Source organism: Rutidosis leptorrhynchoides, chromosome 4 (assembly GCF_046630445.1).
Source record: "Rutidosis leptorrhynchoides isolate AG116_Rl617_1_P2 chromosome 4, CSIRO_AGI_Rlap_v1, whole genome shotgun sequence".
NCBI lineage: Eukaryota > Viridiplantae > Streptophyta > Magnoliopsida > Asterales > Asteraceae > Rutidosis > Rutidosis leptorrhynchoides.
The window spans coordinates 498,021,125-498,030,269 of record NC_092336.1 but is presented as its reverse complement, the minus strand read 5'-3'; positions in this window follow the sequence as shown (position 1 = coordinate 498,030,269).

The following is a 9,145-nucleotide window of genomic DNA, read 5'->3' as shown; positions in this document are numbered from 1 at the left end:
GTCCAAGAATCTGGACGGCGTCCAGATCAGTATGCAGGTCCTGTTTTGCTGCAACACACAAATGCACGAACCAAGCTTTATACATTCACAATTTATGATCCGCAAACAATCAAAACATGTATCTTATATCATCGGAAAGTTATTTTGACGAAGAAAACGACTAAACACTTTTCATCAATCACCTTGACACTTACAACAACTAAAATCACATTAAATGCTCAACATTTATTACATTCAAGTTCATAAATGCGGTTTGGTGATTCGGGAACTTACTACCTACATACAATATGCCGTTTCGTAGGTAATCAAGCATACAATCCAACTAACCACTTACCAACAGCAATTTATGGCATTCAATACATCAAATGTTCACATTTAGGTCTATCAAACCCTAACTAACATCATCAAAATTAATAATCAAGTTTATGAAGTTTTCTAAAGCAACCTACACATCAAATTGAAGCTGGTGATACTAGTAACACAATTAAAACATGAACTTTTAACATCTAACAACTTTTAAGCAACTAAATCTCAAGAACAACACACCAAAATTCAAGTTCATGCTAGTTACTTCAAAACAACAAGATCGAGCATGCAAATCATATATTCATGTTAGACTTGAGCCATAGACACTAATTAACACTTTTATAAGTTAAAAACATCAAGAACACATAATCTAGTGATTTTAGAAAGTTACCCAAATGTAATGAAATCGGTATGGAATCGAAGAGGAAGATGCAAGGATTCCAAATATGTAATTTGTTTTGTAAAACACTAGCTAAATCGGGTTTAGATGATGATTCTTTGGATTGAATGTTTGAGAGAAAGTTGAAGTAGTAAAAAAAGAAAGAGGAGAAATGAATGAATGGATGAGAGTGAAGGGTTGACCCTTTGACCTAGTCAAAGGTTTTGTCCCTTGGCGAGTTTGGTCCCTCAACTTTCATTCGAGTACGTGAATTACCTAAACGAGTTAATTTAAAACGCGATATTATAAATATATAACGAACTTTAAAATAGTTAAACAGAAATTAAACGGAAAAAGGCGGGATGTTACATTACCTACTCCTTAAAAGAAATTTCGTCCCGAAATTTATGTAGGCGTAGTAGTCGTTGTTTCTTCCTCGAGACCTTGCGTTTCCGCATCCGCGAATAGATGAGGGTACTTCCTTTGCATTTGGTCTTGTCTTTCCCAAGTAAACTCGGGTCCCCTCTTGGCGTTCCAACGGACCTTGACAATTGGAATTCGGCTTTGTTTTAACGTTTTGACGGAGGTGTCCACAATTTCAACCGGTTCCTCCACGAAATGAAGTTTGTCATCAATGGTAAGCTCCTTAAGAGGGATGATGATATCGGGTTCGGCAAGGCACTTTTTCAAGTTGGATACATTGAAAGTAGGATGAACGGAGCTCAATTGAGGCGGAAGATCTAAACGATAAGCAACGGTTCCAACACGCTCCAAGATTTCAAAAGGACCAATACATCGCGGATTTAGCTTCCTGTGTTTCCCGAAACGGATTACACCTTTCCAAGGCACGACTTTTAACATTACGCGGTCATCGACTTGAAATTCGAGGTCGTTGCGTCTTTTGTCGGTATAGCTCTTTTGACGACTTCGGGCCGTCCTAAGTCTATCTCGGATTTAAACGATCTTCTCGGTTGTTTCATGAATGAGTTCGGGTCCGGTGATTTGTGTGTCGCCTACTTCGGCCCAACAAAGAGGTGAACGACATTTTCGGCCATATAATGGTGCGGCGTTAATACTCGCGTGATAACTATTGTTGTAGGAGAATTTGGCGAGAGGCAAGTGCTTATCCCAGGCTTTTCCAAAGTCGATAACACAAGCTCGTAGCATGTCTTTCAAAGTTTGAATAATGCGTTCGCTTTGTCAGTCGGTTTGTGGATGATATACGGTGCTCATGTCTAAACGCGTTCCCAACGCTTCTTGTAAAGTACACCAAAATCTAGAAACAAAACGGCCATCTCGGTCGAAAATAATCGATAAAGGCACACCGTGACGGGCTACGATCTCCTTAATGTAAAGTTGTGCAAGTTTTTCCGTGTTGTCGGTTTCCTTCATAGCTAGGAAGTGTGCGAATTTGGTGAGTCGGTCAACAATAACCCAAATAGTGTCATAGCCGCCAACCGTCTTTGGTAGTTTGGTGATAAAATCCATCGTTATCCTTTCCTACTTCCATTGCGGGATTTCAGGTTGTTGAAGTAGTCCAGACAGTCTTTGATGTTCGACTTTGACTTTGGAACAAGTTAGGCATTTTCCAACATAAGTAGCGACGTCCCTTTTAATGTTCGGCCACCAATATTGTTCCCTAAGGTCGTGGTACATCTTATTGGCACTGGGGTGAATCGAATACCTTGACTTATGGGCTTCATCTAAAATAAGGCTTCGTAGGTCCCCATAACTAGGTACCCAAATTCTTCCGGCGAAATATCGGAGTTCGGTTTCTTTAACTTCAAATCGAGAGGTGAGGACGTTCAAGTGTTCGAGAGAGATCTTTTCATCCTTGAGAGCCTTGTCTTGGGCTACACGAATTTGACTATTGAGATTGGTGTGGATGGTGATGTTTAAAGCTCGGACATGAAGAGGCACCGTTCTTTCTTTTCGACTTAAGGCATCGGCTACTACGTTTGCCTTCCCGGGATTGTAACGAAGCTCACAATCATAATCGTTTAAAGTTTCAATCCACCGTCGTTGTCTCATGTTTAGTTGTTTTTGATCGAAGATGTGTTGAAGGCTTTTGTGATCAGTAAAGATGGTACTTTTGGTCCCATAAAGATAGTGTCTCCACATTTTAAGTGCAAAGACAACGGCTCCGAGTTCAAGATCATGTGTCGTATAGTTTCGTTCATGAATTTTCAATTGTCGAGAAGCATAAGCAATGACTTTATTTCGTTGCATCAATACACACCCAAAACCTTGTTTCGAGGCATCGCAATATACAACAAAATCATCATTGCCTTCGGGAAGTGACAAGATAGGAGCGGTGGTTAGCTTTGTCTTCAAGATTTGAAACGCGGATTCTTGCTCAGTCGCCCAAATGAATTTCTTTCCCTTGTTAGTTAACGCGGTTAGAGGACGAGCAACCAAGGAGAAGTTTTCGATGAATCTACGATAGTATCCTGCGAGACCCAAAAATTGACGAATGTGAGTAGGAGTAGTAGGAGTCTCCCATTTACTAATGGCTTCGATCTTTGCGGGATCGACTTTAATACCTTGATCACTTACAACATGACCAAGAAATTGAACTTCCTTCAACCAAAATTCACACTTGGAGAATTTGGCATAGAGTCGTTCTTGTCTTAAAAGTTCAAGCACAAGTCGGAGATGTTGTTCGTGCTCTTCTTCGCTTTTAGAATAGACCAAAATATCATCGATGAACACGATAACGAATTTGTCGATGTATGGTTTGCACACGCGGTTCATGAGGTCCATGAACACCACCGGTGCGTTAGTGAGACCAAATGGCATAACAAGAAATTCATAACTACCATAACGAGTCAGGAAAGCGGTTTTGGAGACATCTTCCCCCTTAACCCTTAATTGATGATAACCCGAGCGGAGATAGATTTTCGAATATACACGAGATCCTTGTAGTTGATCAAAGAGGTCATCGATGCGAGGAAGAGGATATCGGTTCTTAACCGTCAATTTGTTTAGTTCACGATAATCGATACACATTCGTAGGGATCCATCTTTCTTTTTAACAAACAAAATCGGAGCGCCCCACGGTGAATGGCTAGGTTGGATAAAACTACGGTCAAGTAGTTATTGGATTTGACTTTGTGATAATGCTAAAAACGAACATATATTTTATAGCATTATCCCTCAAGAAAGACAAGCTTTTAGTTGCAATTGTTCTATTTACAAGTGATATTCGTTTAAATAATAAAAGGTGAAGACAAAAGATAGATTCGACGATTTGAAGATGCAAACGACCAAAAAGCTAAAAAGTACAAAGTACAATCAAAGTGGTTTAAATTATTGATGAGAAACGTCTCAAAATTACAAGAGTACAAGCCGCAAAACGCAAAGTACAAGATATTAAATAGTACGCAAGGACGTTCGAAAATCCGGAACCGGGACCAGAGTCAACTCTCAACGCTCGACGCAATGGACTAAAAATTACAAGTCAACTATGCACATAAATATAATATAATATATAAATAATTCTTAAAATTATATATATATTATATTATATATATAAACCGTCGGCAAACTAGGAGACAAAGAATTGTGAGCTGGATCCTACCTCCATGCGATCGCATGGCCTGAAGGCCTAAATCCCATGCGATCGCATGGCCTACTTTTTCTGGCTACATTCCTATAAAAAGCAGTTGGTGCTCGAGCTCAAAACACATCTTTCTCTACTCTCTATCTCTCACAGATATATATATATATATATATATATATATATATATATATATATATATATATATATATATATATATATATATATTATAATTTTAATTTTAATTTTAATTTTAATTTAATAATAATAAGGGTATGTTAGCGAATGTTGTAAGTGTGTAAGTCGAAATTCTGTCCGTGTACCGCTACGCTATTATTAATCATTCTAAGTTATGTTCAACTTTTTTAAATTAATGTCTCGTAGCTAAGTTATTATTATGCTTATTTAAATCGAAGTAATCGTGATGTTGGGCTAAAATATTAAAGACGGGGTAAGTGGGCTTTGTACCATAATTGGGGTTTGGACAAAAGAACGACACTTGTAGAAATTAGACTATGGGATATTAATGGGCTTTATATTTGTTTAATTGAATGATAGTTCGTTAATTTAATATAAAGATTTACAATTGGACGTACCTATAAATAACCACATACACTCGATCGGACACGATGAGTGGGATATTTATAAGTACTAATAATCGTTCATTTGACCGGACAGGGAAATGGATTAATAGTCAATAGACTCATTAAAACAGGGGTGAATTATGTACAAGGACACTTGGCGTAATTGTTAACAAAGTATTAAAACCTTGTTATAGTTTAAGTCTCCAATTAGTTGGAATATTTGACTTCGGATATAAGGATAATTTGACGAGGACACTCGCACTTTATATTTATGACTGATGGACTGTTATGGACAAAAACCAGATGGACATATTGAATAATCTAGGACAAAGGACAATTAACCCATGGTAATAAACTAAAATCAACACGTCAAACATCATGATTATGGAAGTTTAAATAAGCATAATTTCTTTATTTCATATTTCATCGCACTTTTATTTACTGTCATTTTATTTAATTGCACTTTTAATTATCGTACTTTTTAATTATCACAATTTTATTTATTGTCATTTTATTTATCGCAATTTCATTTATCGCAATTTCATTTATCGTTATTTACTTTACGCTTTAAATTAAGTTATATTTATTTTTAATATTTTACATTAGGTTTTAACTGCGACTAAAGTTTTAAAATCCACAAACCGGTCATTAAACGGTAAAAATCCCCTTTTATAATAATAATACTACTTATATATATGTATATTTATATACAAATATAGTTTTAAAAATATAGCGTTAAACTTGGCTAGCTCCCTGTGGAACGAACCGGACTTACTAAAAACTACACTACTGTATGATTAGGTACACTGCCTATAAGTGTTGTAGCAAGGTTTAGGTATATCCACTCTATAAATAAATAAATAACTTGTGTAAACCTGTATCGTATTTAATAGTATTTTATAACAAATATATAACTATTTCGTATACACCTCTACGCACATCAAGTATTTTTGGCGCCGCTGCCGGGGAAAAACAACGCCGAAAGCGCAACGCTATATATATATAAAAAAGATTTTTATTAAGTTTTAATACGTTTTAAATTTAGAAAATAACAAAAATATAAAAAGAAAAAGAAAATATATATATTTTTAAGAGTTTGTTAAATATATATATAAAATTATAAAGTTTCTTTATTTTTATTTTAGTTTGTAAAATATAAGTTTTTATTTGTTTATATAAATATTTTATAAAAACAGAAAAATTAAAAATTTTCGGGCCTGGTACAGTAGCAGCCCATAATCTGGCCTGGAAACCCATGCGACCGCATGAAAATATAACACGATATCCATGCGATCGCATGGCCTGATATGACACGCCAGATTTGACCTACTCCTGCATTAATTACGGAGTATAATTTAATTATTATTATTATAAACCCTAATTAGGGTTAATTATTTAATTAATTAGTTTTAGTTTTATTATTTTTGTATTTTTAGTTTTAATTAGCCTTATTAAATATATAAACTTAATACTTTTATAAAATAAATAATATAAAAATAATATTTTTATAAAAAAATTGTTTTTTTATAACTTTAGTTTTATTTTTATATTTTCGTATCTTTTTATTAGTTTTTATTCGTAATATTTATATTTTTCCCTCGTAATTAGTTTTAAGTTATAGTTTTTGCCGTAGTTATTTATATTTTTAGATTTTTAAGATTTGCCGTAAAATCCCTTAAGTGCTTTTTCTTTAGACTAAGATATAGGTGCTTTAGAATTTTGCGACGCCATTTTAAGATTTTAGTACCTTTTTAAGTTATTATCGTTTTGGATATAGTATTCCTTTTAAGCTTTAATACTTTTAGACGCCACTTTTAATTCTTAGTTTTTAGACTTTTAAGTTACGACGCGCTACGTTCTTTTTATTATTTTTCGACCTTTTATTTTTCGACATTTTCCGACGCGCTCTTTTTCTTTCTTATTTCTCGCCGCTCTAGTTTCTAGGACATAGAATTTTCTTTATTTTTTTTTCAACAAAAAATTATTTTAAGCGGTTAAATTGATAGACATCCAAATTTTCTGCTTCGTAGTAATAGTTGGATTTGTTAGTGGCTGAGTTGTGAGCTTCCGATTTAAAGGGTTCTGGCTCCCTGCTGCATCTATTGGCTATTCGAAACGTGGGCAAAAGCAGAAAAGTCTATTAATTTGATAACTTATATAATTTTTATCTTTGATAACTAATAGGATATTCAGTGAATGCACCGAGCAAAACGTTCACCACCTTTTATACGTTCACCACCTGTAACTCGATCAAGACATCTAGCCAATATTGTTGCCGTTGATTTTTCTTTAGAATCGTCATCCAGTCGACCAAGTACTCCAATTCAAATTTCCGATAATCCATTTTTTGAACCCGACCTCACAATTGAGAATCCGGAGGATATTCAGGGACAATTCAGAGATCCTGAACCATTAATCTTTCCTCCGGAACCACCAATCATTCAAACAGAGATTGTCGAGGAACAAACCATTAAATCAGAATCCTCTAGTGATTCAGATTCAACAAACTCAATCATGGAAAATCTGGAACCTCTAAGTATGGAAGACCGAATGAGAGCTAAACGCACTGGCCAAGGTCACACAATTACTCAATCAGACATTAATGTGCCAGATTATAAAAACAAAGGACAAATCCTACACATGGTAACTAATCAATGCCAATTTAGTGGTGCGCCGAAGGAAGATCCAAACGAACATCTTCGTACCTTTAATAGGATCTGTACTCTATTTAAAATCCGAGAAGTGGAGGATGAACAGATATATCTCATGTTATTTCCCTGGACTTTAAAGGGAGAAGCCAAAGATTGGTTGGAATCGTTCCCTGAAGGGGCGATTGATACCTGGGATGTTTTAGTTGAAAAATTTCTTAAACAATTCTTTCCGGCATCTAAAGCCGTGAGACTTCAAGGAGAAATTGTTACATTCAAGCAAAAGCCAAATGAAACTCTATATGAGGCGTGGACAAGATTTGGAAAGTTGTTGAGAGGATGTCCGCAACATGGTTTAAACACTTATCAAATAGTACACATATTCTATCAAGGATGCGACATCACTACAAGAAAAGACATCGACATAGCAGCTGGTGGTTCCATTATGAAGAAAACCGCAACTGAAGCTTACAAAATTATTGATAACACTGCTTCCCACTCACATGAGTGGCATCAAGAAAAAGATATCGTTAGATCATCTAAAGCAGCTAGAGCCGATTCTAGCCATGACTTTAATTCCATTTCCGCAAAGATAGATGCTGTTGAGAGACGAATGAAAAAGATGACTAAAGATATTCACTCAATACGAATTAGTTGTGAGCAATGTGGAGGACCACATTTGACAAAAGATTGTCTCAGTATTGAACAAACAATGGAACAAAGAGAGAATGTTTCATACATGAACCAAAGGCCTGGAAATAATTATCAGAATAATTATCAACCGCCAAGACCAATCTACAATCAAAATCAGAATTATAATCGAAATGTTCCATACAACAACCAACAAGGTGTGACGATCGCTCCAAATCCATATGGACAACACGTCATTCATTGATTTTATTGCGAGGTATTTGACCTCTATATGATACATTTTGTAAACATTGCATTCTTTTGAAAAGGCACACCATAAATGAATATTTAAATCAAAGGTTTTCGACATCTGATGATTTCTACATATAGACAATCACTGTAAATAATAGTTACCAATAGTACTTCCGTTGACAATGCAGTCAAAATAAGATACATGGTGATGATTTGGTGAATGCAACGTTTCCTTGAAAAATATGCCATGTATGACTCCATGTACATAGCTTGTCTAACATATAAGCAAACAGCGGAAGACTTCTAGGGAACCTGAGAATAAACATGCTTCAAGTGTCAACACAAAGGTTGGTGAGTTCATAGTTTTAATATTACACATAATCCGTATATCAATGTGGATTACAAAAGTTCAGTTGTATCATTCAAAACGTTTATCAATATGTTTTAACTAAAAGGTGGACCACAAGATTTCAGTTGTTTCATCCAGAAACGTTTATCAAAATATTCTACAAAATTGAGCACCCTGGTAACTAAACTTAACGTATATATAATTTATACCCTTTGTATAATCATCTTAATAATACACGCAAACCAACGTGTACGCTTCTCAAATAGCATACGTCCGTTAAAAGGCTAGTGCTCTAGCTCGAACGGGGATATCAAGCCCTATGGATCCATATACTACTACTCGCGCCCACCAGTTCTTATAACCGGCAGTTACTAGTTACCAAAGCTAAGGGATTTTCGGTTCAAACTCGGTGTAGAATTTAGTATGTACTTGAATCCA